We start from the raw sequence: 23,284 nt of genomic DNA, 5'->3' as shown, positions 1-23,284 counted from the left end.
TTATGTTTGATTTGAAAATTTCTCATTTACACAGACAAAGTGGTAGTGGTCTGCTATATAGGACCTGAACCATACTAATGCAAGTCCACAAACGCCAACATAATTCTCTAGCCTATTCAAGAGAATATCGTGATCATGATGCCTGCTTCCCACTCTTCCTTGAATATGATAGTAGCTAAAGGGATGGGGGTCCCCTATGTTTTTTTTTTTTTTATGTCATACTTGTTCACTAAACATTGCCATTCGTTGGTTTCAAGTGTCGTGGCTGTGAACAACTTTTATTGCCACTCCCAGCTTGGGGCCCCAGGCAAGTGCTTGCCTTGCCTGTCCCTTGGCACCACCTCTGCTTTCAGTAAGATTATAACTCAAAAAGCTTGACCACTAAAGTCCCTTTTCATTGTAATTGCATGGGAAACACAACCAGAGCCTCGTTTCCCAATAACGATTAATCCATCCTGGTCTCCTGAAATATTTGTGAGCATTGTAATGTTTTTGCAAAACTGAAATAATGTGCTTCATTACACATTTGGCAGCAGTTTCCAAGTGAAAGGTCCAGCAGGGGTGCCAAAACCAAGCAAATTAGGTTTTAATCAGACAATGTTTTAAAGGTAAGTAAAACGTATCTCCCTAACCTAAAAATGTAGCCTAAACCTAACCAATAGTGTCAGAAAATAAGAGTTTAAGAAAACAGACATTCTTACCCTTAACCATCACCTAACCCTAGTCGATAGTGTTTAAAAAAAACACGTACATTTACTGAAACAACCATGTCATCTTTTGTCTTGTCTATGCCACTTTCAATTTTGTCCATCTTTGGCTGGTCTCAAACTGTGGATGATGAATCCAAAGTCTAACACTCTATCAGGTGACCTACCAAGCAAACTAACAATATAATAATAAGTGTGTATGTAGGTGAGTCTGTAATACAAGGGTTAAAATGTATTGCTTTTCAAATAATGCATTAAAGTAAAAGTGTTTTGATATCAAAACATAGCAGCAGGTGGGGGGGTTATTAATGAGAAAAATACCTTTTTATTAAGTCATAATCAGCAATTATACTCAGCAATTTGTCTGACAATGCAGAAAATGCACAGTTGTTGTAGCGCCTCTAGTACTAATTTCACCAGGAAACTGCAGTAAAATGTAAAAATTGGTACATAAAATTCAGTTTGCAAAAATGCATATAGAGTAACATTCATTCTATGAGATCAGGTTGGATTCATCTTAGAGGTTAAGAGTGTTTTTTACAAGCAATTTTATGAATGTTCATTATTTTTATCCCAAAACTGCACTTTACATGAATGCGCAAGGAAAAGCTTTAAGTGCTAATCTTGCCATAAAGGCTTTGAAACTTTCCTGTTATGAGCGAGCAGAAAGTGTTAGTTTGAGAAATCTGTGAAGTCTTGTACTTATTTGGTTGTGTTTTGCAACAAATTAGGATCACACTGTAACACATTAACGGTCATATGGTGAGAACATCTTGATGGGTCATCCTCCACTGCACTAGGTGAGAAATGACGCCACATGTGTCTGCATGTTTCAAGCTATCTGAATCCTGAGTGCCAATTATACTGATGGAGGACATGAACACTCGACTAATGGACACAAACCTGGAGAGTTATGTGCAGTACCAGGTTATTTACCATAAAACATTTGTGCACATTTTAGAACAGAATAAGAACCATTCACACAATGCTGATTTCCACCCACGAAGCATGTGAATTGCTTGACAAATACATCAGTATAATGAAATTTACACCTACCCACCTGTACCTGAACCCACACTAGCACACTTTACAGAAATGGCTGTTACACAACATGAGCTATTGTAATGCTCTGATAATGCATGTTGGATATATGAATTTTATGTTATCTGTGTCTGTCAAGAAAATTGGCAAACAGAACACATCACACTGGACTGAACCAGGCTGGAAGGTTTATTTATGATGTAACACTGAAATATGCAGTGCAATAGGAGTCTGTTGCATATGTTAGTTGAATAAATAAACAAGCATAAGAATTTAACAAGTGGTTTGGAAACATAAACATTGATTTTAAAATACCTATATTTCTTATGATAATAAAGTGATTCCGAGTATTTCATGTAAGCTGTGCATTCTTTGTGCATTAATTATGCATTGTTGAAATTATATAACAGAGGAAATGCTAATTATGTGTTCATAAAATTAATTTGCTTGCAAATAAAACCAATCATCGACAAAAGCCTCTCCAAAAAAGTGAATTAAGTGCTTATTCAGAATTCATGTTCCTGCAATTCATTATGTATAAAAAAATAAAATAAAAAAAAAGCAGTGACATGACAAATCCTCAGTTTTAGATTTGATAATTTTAACAAAATATAAATTGCAGGCATTGACAAGTATTGCATGATAAAATTGAGCAGACCTAGATGTGCTTGTTTTAGTACTGGTACTGGTACTATACAGCTCATAAGAATTGTCACATATCATAATGTAATATACATTTATAGCTAATGTGCATTGTAAACATAAACACTGTACAAAGATATTGCACATCAATCTGTAAGAAAATCTCAATTTTCAGGCTGCACCAATCACAGTCATTGCAATTACTGCATAAAGATTATTATTTTTCGATAATTTCCATTTGTATGATGTACAATCCTGGAAATTAATATATACAAACACTTTTTTGAGTTCAGATCTTTCCTGTGTAATTAAAAAAACATCCTGAGTTTTGCATGCATACCAATTAATGAAGGATTCTGCATTCACAGCAAGTGCCCTATTGAGAAAGACACCTTTGAATTTTAATGACTGTGTCAGGTAAGGGGTGGATGGTGGTGCAAGATGTTAATATGCTTGTTTGACTGTACAGAGAACTGATTGCCATCTTAAGTTAAGAATATTTGTGGTGGTCAGAAAGACTGTAAGATATATAGCCTATATACATATTCGCGATATATCGCAAATTAACTTGCGTCATGATTTCAATGCATCCATTTATACAGTTTATAAAGATGCAGAGAGCTGTAAATACTAGGCACATTTCTGTGTGAGTATTCCTATTAGGTCACCCTCCAGCTTGTTAGCGATTACTCCTATTATGTTATTGTCAAATATGTACTCCTGTAATAGTTTTTCAATCATGAAATAAATTGCCTTGACCAACTGTACTCTTCAATTGTTTATATAAACTAAGCCATCTTGTTTTTGAAACCCTTTAACTTCTCAAACTTAAGGTTTACTTAGAAAAATGGCACTTAAGTGGCTTGGCACTTAACATGTTTTATGGGCAGAAGTAAAAAAATAAAGACTTAAGAGAAACCGAAAGGGATTATATAATTTTACTTATAAACCCTCCTAAGCAACCAAATTGGCCCGGTTGCTAGGGAAGGTAGAGTTACATGGGATAACCTCCTTGTGGTCGCAATAATGTGGTTTGCTCTAAGTGAGGCGTGTGGTGAGTTGTGCGTGGATGCCGGGGTGGATGGCGTGAAGCCTCCACACGCACTATGTCTCCATGTTAACGCTCTCAACAAGCCACGGGATAAGATGCATGGGTTGACGGTCTCAGACACAGAGGCAACTGAGATTCGTCCTCCGCCACCCGGATTTTGACAAGTTAATATGTGACGTTGTTTCTGCAACAGCCCCAGAGTTCCAACGCTTTGTGGCAGCGTCAGCATCCGAGTTCACTCACTGCTGAGATATAGTGCACTCATTGCCATTCATTATATTGGAAATAGTGAATGAGTGAATGATTTCGGACACAGTGATAGCTTTTGATAGCATAAAAATTAATTAGTATCAATATTTAACTGAAATTAGACATTTTTGATTACATGATAACATAAAAATAGAGGATCAGTTGGGTTTTTTCCACATTTACCCCCTATTTTTGGAATGCCCATTTTCATCATTGGACCCTCATGTTAGGCTCATTTGAGATGCCAAATGCCTCTCTTTGAAAGTAGATGAGAGAAGGCAGGTGCAGTCTGGGGAGGAGTGAAATAAGAGCGGACAAGTTGGACAGTTGTCACTTCTTGTTGTGGATCAGCCGCTATGAGATCAAAGGCAGATATCACCTTATTATTTTAAGCTTTAATTTGATACCAAGTATGTGAACATTGATGCCATTTTTTTATTTTTTATAAAAACTAAGCCACCGGGTGGAAATGGGTGCTTGGGCCCAGCATTGCTGCTTACAGCTATATTTTTTATTTAAAGCCATACATTTTGTTCAAAAAAGCAAATTCCAATTATTTTCACAGACACCCAAGAACCTGTTTACGTACCACCACTTTGGAATCACTGCAATGGAGCACGAACTTTAAACACCTCATCTGTTTGGGAGAAAATTGAACTCGCTTTCAGTGCCACTCAGTGAACATTTCACCTTGGAATTGCCATAATACGTGAAATGAACCACATAATATCATTTTGCAAAATGTCACCACAGTCAAGTAATTTTTATGAGCAGGCTGTTAAATCAAATTAAGGGCAGTACAACAAATACAACCAGTATGTACTTTTACGCTACGCATTATGATAATTACAATTTTAGAGGAAAATGCACTTAAACTAGAATTTATATATTTCTTTTGAATATAGGGTCAAATATAACCTGAACATGTTCTTGACATGTTGGTGAAATTCACCCACCTGAAACCCCAACCACAACTCAGCACATTGTTCATGTTTTAATGAACTGGACTGAACTGACTCAGTTTGGTAAAGTCTTTGGAGTCTAATTCACATACTGAGCAGACTTCTCTCTATATCTTTCTGTAAGTGCTTTAGCCTCATATCCATGACTACTAAGTTTCACTTACAGCTCTCTCTCTCTCTCTCTCTCTCTCTCTCTCTCCATCTCTCTCTCTCTCTCCATCTGTCTTGTTATGTCTTACGCTGTACAGGTTTGCTGATGCTGCTTTTATGTCTTGCAAGATGTTTGGGTGGAGTGATTCTCATGCTATCAATCCGCGTTAATGAGTCTCTGAAGATCTGCTGTAGACACATTTCCATTGATTAAAATTTCATTCTCTCATAATGTAAATCGTCACAGACAACCACATCCAAACACAGGAGAAAATGTTAATCAGTGTAGACATCCAATTTCTCCTCAGCACAGCAATGAAGGCAAAAAAATATATAATCATTTCTAATAGTAATCTAAAAGTGGGCTATTCATTGAAAAAGGTTTTGAGATTTTCCCATCTGTATTCTTGTTCTTCTTATGCATGTGTTTATTTATTTTAGATACCAAAAAGGCAGATATCAGACACAAAAGGCAGAGTGCTAATTTAGTCTGTTTCTATGGAAATAAGGAGTGCTGTCTTGACAGCAAGAGTAGGTTGTTATAATACAGGCTATGGTTTTAAGGCCAGACAGTTCAGTTCATTGCTCACCAAATTGTAAAGACTGTTTAGTAAAAGTAGCTTGTTAAGTGTGAGAAAAACTAAGGGGTGGTCATTAAAATTAGATATCTTATGCTTGAATACTGTATATTTAATTTGATTACTTTAACAAGGAATACAATTCCCAATCTTTGAGTGCAATGGAAAAAACTAAAATGTTGGGGGATTTTTTTTATAAATCTAAAAAATATTATACATATAATAATATAATTATAAACATGTTTAATACTTTACTGTTTGGCAGCAACAAAATTTGCTGAGAATTTACATAAAGTAACAATTTTCATGAATGTTAATTTTGTTAAGGGTTTATAAAGGAGTTAATGACAAATAATTATTTTGCAAATGCTTTAGATTTGGTTATAATAACATGACTAAAACTGCAATACTTGCCAAATAGTGAGCCATTTTACCTCACATGTTATATATGCTTATAAAAATATATATTCTTAATATATACATATGAATAATATATTAAGAAGTTAATTGCATAAACATTCAGTATTGTTTTACATAGAGGATAGCCAGGAAATTACTTTTGGGTGGGCCTCAATAAAAAAGTTTTTGCCCAATTTTTTATTTATTTTTTCTTACCAAATTTTCCTTAACAGCAGAGAAGCTGCACATACAAACAGTTCTTTCACAGTTTCAGAAATCAGAATTTATGCATTTTTAAACTATTTTATAAATATATATTTGGTCAAAGAATAATTTCTAATGTTCTGGGTTGGGTTAAGTGGTCTAATTTGGGTCGGTCCAGGCCTACCCCGGCCCAGTCTTTATTACATGATACAGTATATGCTGTGAATAAGCATGAAGGACAGTGTTTTTACAAAATACTTTTACTAACTAGGACTAGATAAGTCCTTTTTTACTATAAATTCTCCTCCCTGTCCAGTTGGTGGCGATATGCAAGAAGAATGTGAAACACCAAAAACAAAAGATGAAGAAAGAGGAAGTGAAAGTGGACATTTATAGTTCCTGAAAAAAGGACTAGGAATCTAAAAGGATCAGGAATCTATTGATCTGTTTCTCACCCACACTTATCAATTAGGCTGCTATAGTTTAGTCTGCCAGAACCAGAAACCAGAAACATTGATCAAGATCTATAACTCTCCAATAAATTGAATGGCATCTATGCTAATATTATTTTATTTGTTTCCCTGTGTCAACCTCGGGACTCCTATCCTGAGGTCACCAGAACCGGCTGGATCCAGCTCCATTCCTGCTTCGTGTTGGATTCCACTACTACGTGTCGCCGTGTGATGATGACTAAATGAAGCCGGTGCCAGCCAAACATCACTTCAGTCTATTACGATGGACTTCAGAGGATGAACTGATGCCAACTCCAACCATAAGACATGGGATACTTCATATGCCATTGCCTGAAACTTGGATTTAGGATTGACCCCAACGAACCTCACTGAAATTACCGGCCAGTTTGAACTGCGATGCACCTCACTGATCTCTGCCTGCATCACCTCGGACTATTGATGGACTACGCTCTTGAAATGGAATACATAGACTATCAATTGCCAACAAAAGCCAACTAACAAGCCATCAGTCAACAAATAAGGACAATGCATCTATGTGAACTTCTGCAGTCAATCCAGGAAGGACTTCAAAGACATTGCCCATTAATCTTACAGTTCATACAAAATATATGTTTAAACACTGTCCCTTAACACTTACTTAGTTTAAAAATGTTAAACCATGACTTGCACTATACAAAGTAACATTGGCATTATATTCATGATGTTAGCCAGAGGTGAACTGGCCCCCACAGTGAGTCTGGTTTCTCCCAAGGTTATTTTTCTCCATTAACCAACATCTTATAGAGTTTTGTGTTCCTTGCCACAGTCACCTTCGGCTTGCTTACTGGGGTTATTAATACAATTATTATTTATTTACTTATTTTTCAACATGATCAACAATTGTATTTTATCTATTTACACAATGATGATTCATCAACATTATAGACATTACAGTTTTATCTTCAGTTAATGCCTGATCTTCTGTAAAGCTCCTTTGAAAATATGTGTGTTGTGAAAGGTGCTATAAAAATAAAACTGACTTGACTTGACTGCCTTTAAATGATTCTTGGAGCATTTTCAAAGTTCTGGGCACTATTCACTTGCATTGAATGGACCTACCAAGCTGAAATATTCTTCTAAAAATGTTTGTTTGTGTTCAGTAGAAGAGAGACAAAGAAAGATGAAAGTCATACACATCTGGGATGGTATAAAGGTGAGTAAATGATGATAAATGATGATGAGAATTTTGATTTTTGGGGGAACTATCACTGTAATGACGAACACATTACAGTAATTGATATAAACAGGTCTTAATGTGAGCAATTCATTGTTGCATGTAATTCCAAAGTAAAAAAAATAATTATTGTCTTTGTTATCTTTCATGAAACTGTATTAACTTGTTCTGCTTCTGAAATTATACTCATCTTAATCACTATTGTTACCAATACCTAAAGTTTTTTTAACCCTTTAATCACCAGTCATACAGACATACTGCACATCAAAATGAAACTAACTGTGGTTGGTGGATGTCAAGCCCGATCTCTTTCCTGTCGAAGCGAGCCTAGACATGATGCTGACAGTCAAACATCCGGCTACACAAGTCTAACCATAGTGGGATACATCTGTTTGAATCACTACTTGACAAGAGTGAAGACTTGCTTTAAGCTCACTAAAATCATCCTAGGGCTTTTATTGGATTTCCGAAATTCAGTGCAGCGCTCCAGGTGTCCATTTAAAATGTATCTGAAAATGCTTGGCCTGTTTCTTCCAATCCCTTTCCAGATGAAGTAACCGGCTCTCCCTCTTTTCTATCATCTTTCTGCAGAAGAATGGAGAAGACATTTGGTTCTTGTTGGTGCTCTCATATTAATTACCATTGAAATTGAATACCGCTACTTCCAGAGATACCCAGTTGCAGGCAAAAACTGAATTGCCATCCACACATAATAGGATTTCATCTTTTAGGCTATTTATAAAGATTAATAATCACAGTATGATGACAGTACATTGCCAGTAAACCCCTCATAATTCTTCATTAAGGGTTGATTTAATGGGAAAGGGATTTTGAAAAGTGATATATATTAATGAATGAACACCCCCAGTCTCAACCCATGGGAAATCTTTTTAATTAAAATACCTCAAGTCATTTAAATGACTTCCCGTCTATGGACAAAGTATGCGTGATGAAATTCCTCTAATTTCAATGAAACTGGACTTCATAGATTTAAGTTGATTGTCAGGTTTTCTAATTCCAGAGAGCACCTTGTTGCCTGAATACAACCACTCCAATTTATTGAAGGAGAAGACAGGTGTGTGAGAGAAACTCCTTGTGTGTGCATGCATACACATGCATAAAAATAAAAAAAATATTAGGAACGCAATCCTAATGGATTGCTAATGGCATTTGGAACCAATCCTAAAGAATTCTAATGTGATCAAATAAAATCCCTTATATCACGAGTCTGCTGAATGTTTGATACTGATTGGTTGATGGACATTCTAAGGTGTGTAATTATTTTCTGGCTTCACGGCTATGAAGCAATACCAGGTCTTGACCGCCTAATGGTTCCATATCACTATTCCAAATTATTTCAGTTATTTCACAGAGCTGTACAGCAAAATAACCAATTAATACAAATATATTGGTTAAGTACTTTGGATAAGACTGACAAACAATGTCTATACTATATTAGGTGTAGGCGGAGGCCGGGTCGCCTCCCTGCTACACAATATTCAAATTTTTCGAGTTTCACCTGTACACATTGCACAACTATCAGCTGGCCACCATTACACTCGCACTCTCACACACACACACACACACATGCACAACCTTGTTACTCCAATGCCGAAAAGAAGCACATTCTTCGTTGCTAGTTCTAAAGTCATGTTTTCGAACTAGCAATGAAACCTTGAGCTGAATCAAAGCTAGATACACTTGATCAATACTACAGTTTCTATATTATCTGAAATATCTGTGGGAAGCACCCTCGCACTCCCCCCCTTCCCCTTCCTCTCCCCCTCCCCCTCCCCTTCCTCTTTTAAACATGTGGACACACACAGATACACAGTGGCACCACCCTGGAATCAGGGACAAATAATTAGTATAGCAGTCTCAATGTAGTATTCAATATATTTAAAGTATAACAAAGTTTATTGATCCAGTAATATCAATTCATAATCAATACAATGCAGTTGATAAACTTTCATCTTCCAACTACAAACTAAACATTAACATGATTAGATACGGTAACAGATAAGCCTATAATACATGAGAGGACGGTAGGTGTGTGTGTGTGTGTGTGTGTGTGTGTGTGTGTGTGTGTGTGTGTGTGTGTGTGTGTGTGTGTGTGTGTGTGTGTGTGTGTGTGTGTGTGTGTGTGTGAGCATGTATTTATCACTTTGTGGGGACCAAATGTCCCCATAAGGATAGTAAAACCCGAAATATTTGACCTTGTGGGGACATTTTGTCGGTCCCCATGAGGAAAACAGCTTATAAATCATACTAAATTATGTTTTTGAAAATGTAAAAATGCAGAAAGTTTTCTGTGAGGGGTTAGGTTTAGGTTTAGGGATAGAATATAAAGTTTGTACAGTATAAAAACCATTATGTCTATGGAAAGTCCACATAAAACATGGAAACACAACAAGTGTGTGTGTGTGTGTGTGTGTGTGTGTGTGTGTGTGTGTGTGTGTGTGAGTGTGTGTGTGTGTGTAAGGAGAGAAGGAGTGCACAAAATGGTGGCCGTGGCTCTCGTGGAGATTGCGTCAAGCGAGGTTTTCAGCCAGAGCATGTGGCCGCGAATGTGGGCGGAGAGACTGGTTAATGGCATCTGCCCATTTAACTTGTGTCTCTGCTGGTACAATAACTGAGGTATAAAGCTGGGCTCTATAACCATGTTTTCTTTTGCCAAATGTGTGTGCGGTATGTTTGTAAGGGGTCATGTGTGTGTGCGATTAGTACGAGAGAGAGAGAACAGGGTGATGACACTGAAGCCGGATTAGCAATCGTGGGAGAGATGGAAACCGTTAGTTTTATTACTCATGGTGAATGGCTTGTAATCTGTCTGCTGCGGTCGTTGGTTCTTTAATGGATAAACTCAGTGTGCTGGTCTCACCCACAATGGCAGAAATGCACAAACAACCCAACGTATTTGAATGACAACACAGCAAATCTCATTTGTGGTAACAGTAATTTACAGTAATACCTTGAGTATTATTAACAGCAATGAGTGGGCTTGGTGGTCCATAAACTGTACAAGCAATAACCTCGATACACAAGAATAACAGTAATAATCTCTGCCCAGACCTTACTTGAGTCACATGAGGACGCAGGTAGAATGTGTGTTCGTCAGTTGTTTGACTCCGACTCAGTTCCTCGAAGCTCGGGTGATGACGGGAGGCCATTTCTTCATTCTGTTTGGCGGGCGGTAAGGCGGCTGATTTCTGCGGGTTGGCGGAGAAATCAGTGAAGTTGACACTTCTGCAGGCAAAAGGGTGACATGGATTGCTTGGCAGTCTCCTTCGAATCCGTTAGCGTGCTAGGTGGAACTCGGAGAATCACAGCTCGCCCAGCGAGATGGAGACTGTATGGCCAAAGTTCAGGTACGTACAGAACTTACTTAGGCAGCGAAGCTACACCTGGAGCAGCAGGGCTGCAACTAGATGCGTACAGTCACTGGAAGCAAGGCTTAGGAAAAATCTCAGAGATTTATAGTCTCGATGACATCATGGTTGAGGGACGCTGTAAAGATCTCCTCCAAGGGATGACACTTGACACAGTGGCTCAAAGGTGAGGGTCTTTATTACTAACAATAACAATAAAAATCACAATAACAATAACAACGTGCAAGGAGCACTCTTTAAACAGCCAGCTTAATGCCACAGCATTAGTAACTCTCATGTCAATCTCTTTCTCCCATGGAGGCCCTCTGGCTGACTTTTATGCTGCTCTCCCCGTGCTCACTGAAATTAGAGACAGGTGTTAGACATAATTTAGCTCAGGTGCAAGCGCCCTTACGCTTTCTCTCCCGGACGGGGCTTGACCACGCCCCGCTGCCACATACCCCCACCGCCCGACTCAGGCGGGGCATCATCCGACCTGTCTACCACTCCCCCATTTCTGGAGAGGAAGTCGGCGACAGCCATCTGCACCCGGTCTGTGGACCACCTTGAATTTAAAAGGCTGGAGGGCCAGATACCAGCGGGTGATCCGGGCGTTAGTATCTTTCATGCGATGGAGCCACTGCAGTGAAGCGTGATCGAGCAGAGGGTGAAGGCCCGCCCCAGCAGGTAGTAGCGGAGGGTGAGGACCGCCCACTTGATGGCCAAACACTCCTTTTCCACGGTGCTGTACTTAGTCTCCCTTAAGGAGAGCTTACGGCTAATGTACAGCACCGGAGCTCCTCCCCTCCACCACCTGCGAGTACGGCCCCCAGCCCTCTGTCTGAAGCGTCCGTCTGCAAAATAAAAGGAGAGAGAAGTCAGGTGCATGAAGAAGCGGCCCCCACAAAGTCGCGGCTTTAACCTGCATAAGCGCCTGTTGACACTGCTCCGACCATTGAACGGATCTGGAGCCCCCTTTTTAGTGAGGTCAGTCAGCGGGCTGGTGACGTCCGAATAATTAGGCACAAACCTTCTATAATAGCCAGCCAGCCCCAGGAACTGCCTCACCCCCTTTTTGGTCTTAGGTCTAGGGCAAGTCGCTAGTCGCCCGTGGTCTTATCAATTTGGGGGCGCACCTGGCCATGACCCAAGTGGAACCCCAGATACCGTACCTCCACCGCCCAATGTCAGCACTTCTTAGGGTTTGCTGTGAGCCCGCCCGCCGCTAGCGATCTCAGGACGGCCCTCAGATGTTGCATGTGCGCTGCCAATCATTGCTATAAATGATAATATCATCTAAATAGGCAGCGTGCTGCGGTGTGTGGTCTGAGGATCCGATCCATGAGAGCTGAAACGTGGCGGAGCCCCAAACAAACCGAAAGGAAGCGTCACAAATTGGTGTAATCCAAGCGGCGTAGTGAAGGCTGTTTTCTCACGGGACATTGGTGTCAAGGGGATCTGCCAATAACCCTTTGTTAAATCCAAGGTCGAATAAAATCGAGCAGTACCTAACCGATCGAGCAGTTCATCAACACGGGGCATTGAGTGCAGCGTCAAATTTAGACACAGCGTTGACTTTTCTGTAATCCACACAGAATCGAACAGACCCATCACTCTTGGGAACAAGAACAACCGGGCTGGACCAATCACTGTGGGATTCCTCTATTACGCCCATATCAAGCATCGCATCTAATTCCTCCGTACTATTTTCTTTTTATGTTCGGATTAGCGATAGAGTGACAACGCACCACAGCGCCCGGCTCGGTCTCGATGTGGTGCTGTATGATGTCTGTACGGCCCGGTAGAGGGAAAACACATCCGCAAATTCCTTTTGTAATTCGGAAACCTCTGTGAGTTGACGCGGTGAGAGGTGGTCTCCACAAGTAACGGAGTGTTAAGATTGTAGTTTTTGTTTACCTCGGTCCGAGCTCCGCCCTCTCGGAACTACCGTGGCCAGCGTCACAGAGGCCGCCTCCTCCCTCCACAATTTCAGGAGGTTGAGGTGATAAATTTGGCGTCGCCCCTCTATCGATGCGTTTAACTTCATAATCGAGATCCCCTACTGCGTAGTGTGACCTCAAAGGGTCCTTGCCACTTGGCGAGTAATTTAGAGCTTCGATGTTGGGAGTATCTGAGTACCTTATCTCCGGTGCAAATTCCGTAGCCGAGCACCCCTGTCATACAGCCGGCGTTGGCGTTCTTGAGCTTGGAGCAAATTCTCCTGTGTTAGTAAGCCCCAGTGTGTGGAGTTTTGCTCTAAGATCGAGAACGAACTGAATTTCATTTTTGCTATTAGAAGGTCCCTCCTCCCAAGCTCGCGGATGGCGTCAAGGACACCGCGAGGCGTCGCCGTACAGCAGCTCAAGCGGGGAGAACCCTGTGGAGGCTTGTGGGACCTCTCGTACTGCAAACAACAGGGGTCTAGCCACTTATCCCAATTTCTAAGCGTCATGGGTAATGCAATTTACTGAATCATGTTCTTGGCGTTTTATTAAATCGTTCCACTAGGCCATCAGTCTGCGGATGGTAAGCGCTAGTCTTGAATCGATTTAATGCCCAAGAGCTCGTAAAGTTCACGAAGTGTTCAGTGACATAAAAGTCGTACCTTGATCGGTGAGGATTTCTTTCGGAATCCCCACCGGGAGATTATCTTGAAGAGTGCCCCTGCAACACTACGTCGCGGAGATGTTGCTCAGAGGCACTGCTTCCGGATATCGCGTCGCGTAATCCACTAGGACTAACACGAGCGATGTCGGCGTGCTGACCGTTCTAATGGCCCGGCGAGGTCCATCCCAATTCTTCGAAGGGGACCTCGATTAATGGTAGAGGCGCAATGGGCTTTTGGGGTGGCGGTGGGTTTACCAGCTGACATTCACGACACGCCGCACACCACCTGCGGACGTCACCGCCAATGCCCGGCCAATAGAAATGGGCTATTAGGCGGAGAAGTGTTTTCCGTTCCCCTAGGTGACCGGCCATAGGATTATAGTGAGCCGCCTGGAAAACCATTTCCGGCGGCTCCGTGGAATCAATAATTGTGTTACTTCCTCCTTTGTTTGAGCGTCCTGCGTCACTCTATATAACCGATCTCTAATCATGGCAAAATATGGGTATGCAATGGCGATGCCCGGCGGAGCTGTTGACCATCAATTACTCTCACTTGGTCAAGAGCATGTTTAAGGGTTTAGATCCGCTGACTGCTCTAGAGGAAGTCCCCTCAGGGAATTCCCTGAGGAGGAGGCGGCCACCTCGCCCTTCCCTCGTCATTCCGAGCAGCCGAGGGCGGCCCGGCTCCGCCTCCCCTGCCAAAGCATCGCACACCACACACCTCTTTATGCAGGACCCATCCGCACAAATACCCTCTAAAATATCTTTAAAATTCGGCCAATCAGTACCCAAGATTAGCGGATGGGTGAGGCGGAACTAACCGCTGCCTCCACACTATGGTTTTTCCCTGAATTTAATCGCCAAAGTCACCATGGGATACTTGTGAACATCCCCATGCACACACCTCACCCTCACCAGTTTAGCTAAACCCAAAGCCCGGGTTGAACCAAGCGTTGGTGGATGGTGGTCTGATTGCAGCGGTATCCAGCAAAGCTTGGTAAATACCCCTGATCCTTACCGAATCCGGTATGCTCCAGCCCGATAGGGGCAGCCTGCGGGGCGTCGGAGACCCGCACCACCGTCCCCACCTCCATCAGTGGACACTGATCCCGGAAGTGGTCGGGTCTCCGCACCTCCAACAGGCGGCCCAGGCGTTGCGGCCGCACTTGTGCTGGCGAGCCCCCACCTGAGGAGGAGAGCGGCTGAAAGACGGGGAATGGGAGGGTACATTCTCCCAAGGCCGGGAAGCTGGTCTCTGGAACCCTCCACTCCTGCGCGGGGCAGGAACGGGCCCTGGGGAGAGAACAGAAGGAGAGAACAAAGGGGAGGGGGCGAGGGCAGGGGCAGACACAAGGGAAGGGGAGAGAGAGAGAGACGAAGAAGAGGGCTCGTCCGCCCTCGGGATCGCCACCAGATGGTCTTGTGCAAGACGAACGGCTTCCTCCAGCGACGCCGGGCGGTGGCACTGGACCCACTCCGCCGTTTTCCGGGGCAGCCGTTGACCAAATTGCTCCAGTACCACTTGATCGATAACACCCTCGACGTCGCGGTCCCCCACGAGCAGCCACCTCCGACAGGCGTCCCGGAGCCGTTGGGCAAATGCGAACGGGCGATCGGACTTTTCCAACTTCATGCCCGGAAGAGCTGACGATTCTCTTCCGGGCTCCGACCGACCCCTTGCAAAATGGCTCTTTTTAGGTCTGTATAGGCCAGGAGGTTAGTTGCCGGCAGTTGTTGAGCCGCGAGTTGAGCTTCCCCGGACAGGAGAGAAACTAGGCGGGCTGCCCATTGTTCATGCGGCCAGCCCCAGATTTCTGCCGTTCGCTCAAACAAATCAAGGAAGGCCTCAGGATCATCTGCTACCCCATCTTCTGTGACGTGGGCGGGGGCAGCGTGGAGCGGGTGTCCGGGGTCGCGGCTGTGGCCGGCGCGGCCTCCTGGCTGAGGAGGCTCCGGATGGCGTGCCGGTCCTCTGCCTGAGCCCACATGATCTCAAAAAACCGGTGATCCTGGTCCTGCCGGAGCTCAAGCAGGGATTGTTGGTGGCTCTGGTGTAGTATCGCGAGGGACTGGAGGACCTCCGTCAGCTGGGAGGACTCTACGGGGTGACCCATCTCCATACTTGGATGAACAAATCCTGGGTTTCGGCACCAGTGTAAAGATCTCCTCCAAGGGATGACACTTGACGCAGTGGCTCAAAGGTGAGGGTCTTTATTACTAACAATAACAATAAAAATCACAATAACAATAACAACGTGCAAGGAGCACTCTTTAAACAGCCAGCTTAATGCCACAGCATTAGTAACTCTCATGTCACTCTCTTTCTCCCATGGAGGCCCTCTGGCTGACTTTTATGCTGCTCTCCCCGTGCTCACTGAAATTAGAGACAGGTGTTAGACATAATTTAGCTCAGGTGCAAGCGCCCTTACCGCTTTTCTCTCCCGGACGGGCGCTTGACCACGCCCCTGCTGCCACAGACGCGTTATGTCAGGCATTTCATCCAATAGGAGTTGAGAGTTTGATCCTTCAGAATTTCACACCTAGGTGTAAAGTGAGCAAGGCTTGATGGGATCTGCAGTCTGTTTGGACTCCCTTTGTTTGATTTTATCAGGCTTTGAATGTTCCTACAGGCCTCAGTCAGACTTTATGACTGTGTGTAGGCCTGCCTTTGTCTCCTATCTGAGTACATGAGGTCTAACATATGAAAGACCTAAATTGAAGTAATCATGCCAAGTTTGACGCTGAAAATGTGAAAAATGAAAACATGAAACACATCTACAGTACATTACACAGAATGAAACTATTTAACATTAATTCATTGTTGGCAATAAATACCTGTAAAAAAAAAGATCTGCTGTTCCCTGCTGATATCATTTTCAGTGTATCCAGTAGAATAATTGATGATTAGAGGAAGGATACTCCATTAGTAATCCTGTACATTCTTTTAGGATTTTGTGACTAGGATTAGTTATTTTGTAGGTATTGAGAGAAGAGAAGCAGATAGAGGAAACTTATGATTTTATGAAAAGCAATAATCTCTCTTACTTTCTATTTTTGTAGTTGAGAGGTAGCAGGGTGCTGAGGCTTAAAGATAAATGATGGATTCTCAAGTGGTTTCTCAACCTTTAAATGCTCTCATCCTCCACTTCCACAGGCAGACATTAAAATATAGACTTTCTTTACTTTTGCACATATGATTCCATCTAATGAATTCAGCAAAATGATTTAAGCAATGTTATATTGCTCTCTTGCAGACAACTGAATTACACCCTGTTGTTATTTAGCATAATTGCCATGGAGCTTTGTATTGTTTCTAGTGTATAGATGTCACACATTTTTACTCCAGTGAATATTTATTTATTTTTGAAAGTACATTTCTGTAGACAAATATTAGTACTTATATACACATTTATTAGACTGTACTATTTTGAGAAGAATATATAAAATACCATCTTCATTTTAAAAAGCCATTTTCCAGTACATGTCTGTATTTATAATCTATTATCGGCAATTAAAGATTAAAGACATTATGATCACTAAACAATGCATGAAACAGCAAAAACTGACAAGTTAACAAAAATGTCACATCATTACTTTTACCAACAGAAAATGATATAAAGTGCATTTTTAAATCACGTTACAACTTGCCCCAACAACATTGTGACAACTTGACCATCACTTTTCAGTTACAATCTACCCTTGCTATAATGTATCCCAATGGGCTTTCATTATATTCACTTGCTTAAGCAACAGCTATTCCAATAACAGATATAGATATATTTTAATTTCAGTTTGGAGGTTATAATTCAAACACCTCATTCAAGACAGTTTTGAAACCAAACCACCTCTGCAAGAGTAAACACAGACAGATCACACTTTTAGTGTGACAGATTGAAAGTTTTCCTGAAAATCAGTCTGTTCATACTATGGCGTCAGAATTATATCACCAGATCAAGAATTTGAAAAAGCCACTAAATTCATGATCTTAAAAAATGCCTAAGTGTGATTTGATGTTATCGAAAAATGTTGCTATTTATTTTAAATATTTTATATATTATTTGCCTCAAAAATCAAAAGTTCAAACCAGTCTGGATGTTCTCTGTTGACCTCTCTCATCAACAAGGTGTTTCCGCCTGAATTCTTCGTGGCATGGATTTAACAAGGGAAACAAACCTTAGAGATTCAGATTCATTCTATGTACTGTATATATGTACTGTATTTATATATTTAAAAAATCCACTTACGTTATACTGCTCTGACAAATGTAATCACCAGTTCCCATACAAACCAATGTCCTACCTTAATATGGGAAACGTTACCCTATGAAATCGTTAAAATCCATCTTAAACTGTGTCAAATTCATTTAAAATGATACCTACATTTTTAATAATGTGCAAAATGTCTTTTCTTTGCTCCTTGGCAATTCACATTGACCGAATCTGCTGAAAATGCAAATAAAATGATTCAAGTGCACGTGAATATGCTCAGATAACACAATCCCCAGTCGATCCATAACAGCGGCCAATCTCAGTGGTACATCAGCGTAAACATCTCTCATTCAGAAATATCAAATGTTTTGTGTAGTTTTGTGGTCTGATTAATTACAAAACGTCTGTGATGATCTTCTTTTAACTCATGAAGAACACACAAAAAGCAACTGAGGCAGTGTTTATGACTAATGTACATTGTAGTCTGTTTGTGTGAATAAAGTCTGTGCTTCATAATCTTATTTGTTTTTTATTGACCAACATTAGTATATCCCTTTTGATCTGTTGAGACTTGCTTCACTTCCTTGTTGTTTGTGTGTCACCTTTTTTCCTGCTTAAATGTTTATTTCCATTGATCCTGAGCTTACTGAACTGAAAAAAGAATAGAGATAATTGTATCATTAACTCAATAATCATATCATTTATATATATCACAAAAATATAGCTGTATATGTTCAATATATGTTATTGAACAAATATAAATATCCCTTTTGTTTGAAACAAAAAGTTTTCCAAAATAGTAAAATTACTTATGTTTGGGGTCAATCTGACCCTGGTCAGATATCATTGTTTTTTAAAAAGAAAAGTGTCAGACATGCTTGTGTAGCGTCTCGAGTGTGTTGCGTCATAAACATAAAATGTTTAGGTCACTGTGTCAAGTTAAATATAGTTTAATACTCAATCTTTAAACACATCTTGAGATCCCTTAGTTCACATTTGTACTCCTTCAAGTGTTTTAAACGCAAGAACGTAATGCATGTTTGTGTTGTTCTGCCTACTGAAGTGTTTTCTTCACTGTATAAACTGTGCGTTGCTCATACAGCTGAAATTTCACTTACTGCCCTCTGGAGTAAACAGGTGGTACTACAAGCGTGCATTTCTCAGGAATCTTCTTATTACGGTCGGGGGGCATTTAGTTTCATTTCGTACATTTTTTTAACGTGGTATTTTTTGTAAAATTCATCGCACTAAATTAACGCCTTAAATCGACAGCCCTAATATATATAAATATTTTACAAAAAAATCTAAATTGAAGCGATTTTTCCACACACTCCAACTAGGCAGATTATCTCTGTGCAAATTTACAGTATCCTCCAGGCAACAGTGCAGCCAGATGCAGCCTCTGTTCCCTAGTGCTAGTGAAAAAATGATTACACATTACTGTTACGAAGACAAGACACTTGAACTGCTGATATTCAAAGAGTTTTTCTTTTATTCCCTCTATATACAGATATAACATATAATACACAAAGAAAGATGGCCAAACATTGTTCTCCTAAAACCCTGTCACACCACAAAATTCCTGATACTGTATTATGCGAATGTTGAAAACCAAATAAGACTAAATTCAGATGCAAGAAGAACAGATCATTTGTGTGTGTGCTGTACACAAATACTTGTGAAATTTCAGACATCTTTTGTAAGTCTTTGAATAATTTTTGCTCCAAGAATATTCTCTTCTGGTTAATTTTGCCACCACACGACTCATTATTGATGGCACAACATATCACAAACGCATTGTATGCACTGATATACAGTATTTTGAAGAATATTCCCAGGGGCCAATGAGCAGTCTTTCGTTGACAGCTGTATGTGGCAACCATTTTGTTCAGGTTGTCTTCCCCTCTTTTTGTGTTATTGTAATCTAAGACCATGTCTGGTTTTTTGTCATCTCTGGTGCTCAAAGCTGTATCTCTGTGCAATGTGCTCATCAGAGAGTCTCTGTGTGTGAGAGAGAGATAGACAGACAGTGTGTGTGTGTGTGTGTGTGTGTGTGTGTGTGTGTGTGTGTGTGTGTGTGTGTGTGTGTGTGTGTGTGTGTGTGATGAGATGGCATTGGCCCAGTGCCAGTGTGAGAGAGTTGCAGGCCGTTTGATGGAACTGTCACTTGCTCAATAGGGTCAACACTACGTTCTCACTACATCTTATGTCTGATGGTCATGGTGCAGATGTTTTTATACCTTGCAAATTTTAAACATTGTTTTTTTCTGTGTTCTGTGAATGTTGCTGTTGAATCATGCTGATTTAAAGGTGTTGTGTGTAATTTTTCAATAATAGAATATGAGAATATTTTTTCATATCCCAACTTAAAGTAGGTTGATTTCCCCAAAGTGTAAACACTGGCTTCTTGACACTGTCAAACAACTCTTCTGTTTGAGCAATCCGACCAGCCTGACACAGCATCATCTGCACTACCAGTATACAGTATAAATATATATATATATATATATATATATATATAGTGAGTGAGTGGTTGAGTGAGTGAGAGAGAGAGAGAGAGAGAGAGAGAGAGAGAGAGAGTGAGTGAGTGAGTGAGTGAGTGAGTGAGTGAGTGAGAGAGAGAGAGAGAATTGATTGAAAAATTACAGTAAAGCATTTATAATGTTACAATTGACTATTTCCTTTAAACAAAATTATGTAACCTTCAAAAGTTCTATTTAGCCAAGAATCCTCTACTTGCAGCAATGCAGACATTCAGCATATCTGTTCATTAAAGCTGCTAGTTTTGGACCCGTGAGGTCTCTATAAATTAGAGACTCTGATGTACTTGTCTTCTTGTTGTTGTGCATCGGGGTTGTCCACTTCCCTCTCTGTTTCAGTTAGATCAAGTTTGTTTTATGCTTTCAAAACAGAAGTGTGTGGAATATCTCTCAAAAGAAGAATAGATAGAAATAATTTTCTGGTTGATTATTTTTAAGACCGAAATTAGTTTTGCAAGTGCAAAGTTACTTGTAAAACAAAACTGCAAGTGAACATACCTCAGCTGGAAAAATATATTATATTTTGATTTCCACACTTTATTAAGTATTACAACCATTTTAACCATTCTAACAAAAATAAATGTTACATAAGTACTAGGTTAACAAATTCAATTATTTCTTAAGCATTATGTGACACATTAATTTCTTAGTAGACTGGAGTAATGGCAGATGGAAATGAGGCATTGCCATCATCAGTAAAATTTTAATTTTATTATAAATAAAAACATAAAACACTTATTTCAAGAAGCCATTATAAATTGCAACATTTCTAATGTTTTTGCTAGTATTCTTTATCTATTTAATGCATCCAAGGTGACGAGAAGCATCAGTCTTAGTGTTCTAAAACCTTTTAATTGTGATGTGTAATATAGAGGTATAATATAGATTATATCTCTGTAATCTTGGTCAAAACTGAACTTGAAATCTACTGGATATTTCCCTTCATTTTAATGACTGGGCATTTGCTATCAGCCACGCTAAACCACGCCCCCAGCATCACGCATGTGTGTACATCAAGACTTCAGAACAGATATTCTCGAAGAAGAATACTAATACAAACAGCTCAGCATTTATTTGTGCATTAAATTACACATACTGCGTGAATAACGTACTTGTGGATGGAATTTTGAGCAAAGAAAACTGTATATTTGTGCATTATTTTGGTCTGGTACGTGGATCTGTTGCTTGCATGTGTGGATTGGTTGCCGTGGATTCCGTGTGCTTTTGACAATCTATTGCGTGCAAGTGTTCTGGCCACTCATGGTAGTCTACATTGCACAACCACAGACGCAGAAGATCCCACGCATGTATGTCCACATAGCTTTCATGGGCTATTGAGTGGAGAAAAGAGAAATCCTCTTCATTCCCCTAACACATGTAGCTAGCTTGAAAGGGAATGCCGTTCCCCACAAAATTCACTCTGGGAACTCCCCCGCGTGTCCTCCCATTTCCAGCTCTGTGTATACTTTAGATATAGATACAGATATATACTGTAGAAATAGATATAGATATTAGAAATAGATAGAGACATATTTTATTACATGCAATCATTTTTAATGCTACCAAAACAATAATTGTAATAATTGTTCCATGAATTATACTGGCTTCTTATAAGAATTTTGTTTTCATGCGTTTTCTCTGTGCATTAATGCAGTAAGCGATGTTGGAAGATGTTATAACCAGCCACTAATCTAGATTCAGTTTTTGTGTTCTTCGCTAATAGTTAATGTTTGAATTTGGATATGGGAAACTGATCCTTGACCAGTAGTTATGGGCAACTTTATCCCAGAGCAGAAAGCAACAGGCAGTGGATTGAGTGAGCTAATTATGCTATGGTCTATGCAAATTAGTAAAACAAAAAAATGAAAACCAAATTTTTGGGTGAAACAAATCTAATTTATACGTTTTGTGGTGGAGCCAGTGAAAATGTTGGCAGAGCACTTAAAAAATGTCATGACGGTCCCGACCGGGTCATTAGCATAAAAAACTTGAGTTGTTTTTGCATTAATTTCATTATTCACACTCCTGCATACAAGGATCACAGTGATAATAGATTAGTTCAGGCAAAACCTTACTGACCTTGACATTTTGATGCAGATCTGCCTCTAGAATAACTCATAATCAATGTGATAAATCATAAAACAGTTTCATTATGCATGATTAACTACTACTAACATACAAACTACATATTGAAATATGGACAGCAGATTCATTAAAGTGATCCAGCCTTCATTTTCTTACACACACCAAATAATATCAAATTCACATAGAAACACGATGTGGGCTGAACGAGCTGTTATGTGTAGATTGTGTTGCCAATGGCGGCGTCAGCCCACTCACAATGAGACATAGAGCGAGAGGAGAGTAGGCTGTGTAGTGGGCACAAGTTTGGAACAGTAAGCCATGTGGAAAACACAGGTGTATCAAGCGCAAACTATCTCTGATTGGCTAGAGTGGAGGCACAAAGATCACCCACACGCTTTGTTTGATTTCCTGTTCTCTTTTGTCTATGGCATCACAGACTAACATTCAATTTAAAGAGAAACCAACAGAGTAAGAGTGACTGAGAGGAGATATTCTTCTCTTCTCCCCATTGATGTTCTTAAGTCTTCTGTCACCATTGTTCATGTTTCACTCAAAGTGGGTATTTCTCCAATCAGCCTTTTGACAGAGATGGAGGTTATTAATTATTAGATTTTGTGCAGTGGGCTGACAGCTGTGCTCTATTCCTGTGTTTCCAAACTGACATGAACAAGTGAACAGCACTGTTGCGTAAGGGATAACATCAGCGTTATGGAAGCTGCTTTGAAATGGTAGCTTGCTAATCTACAAGCTACTCATAATTTAGTTAAACTACAGTCAAGCTACTCTTTTAAAAAGTACTTAGCTGCA

The sequence above is a fragment of the Xyrauchen texanus genome, chromosome 38 (assembly GCF_025860055.1).
Source record: "Xyrauchen texanus isolate HMW12.3.18 chromosome 38, RBS_HiC_50CHRs, whole genome shotgun sequence".
Taxonomy (NCBI): domain Eukaryota; kingdom Metazoa; phylum Chordata; class Actinopteri; order Cypriniformes; family Catostomidae; genus Xyrauchen; species Xyrauchen texanus.
The sequence above is the reverse complement of the archived record's forward strand: the minus strand, read 5'-3'. Positions refer to the sequence as shown.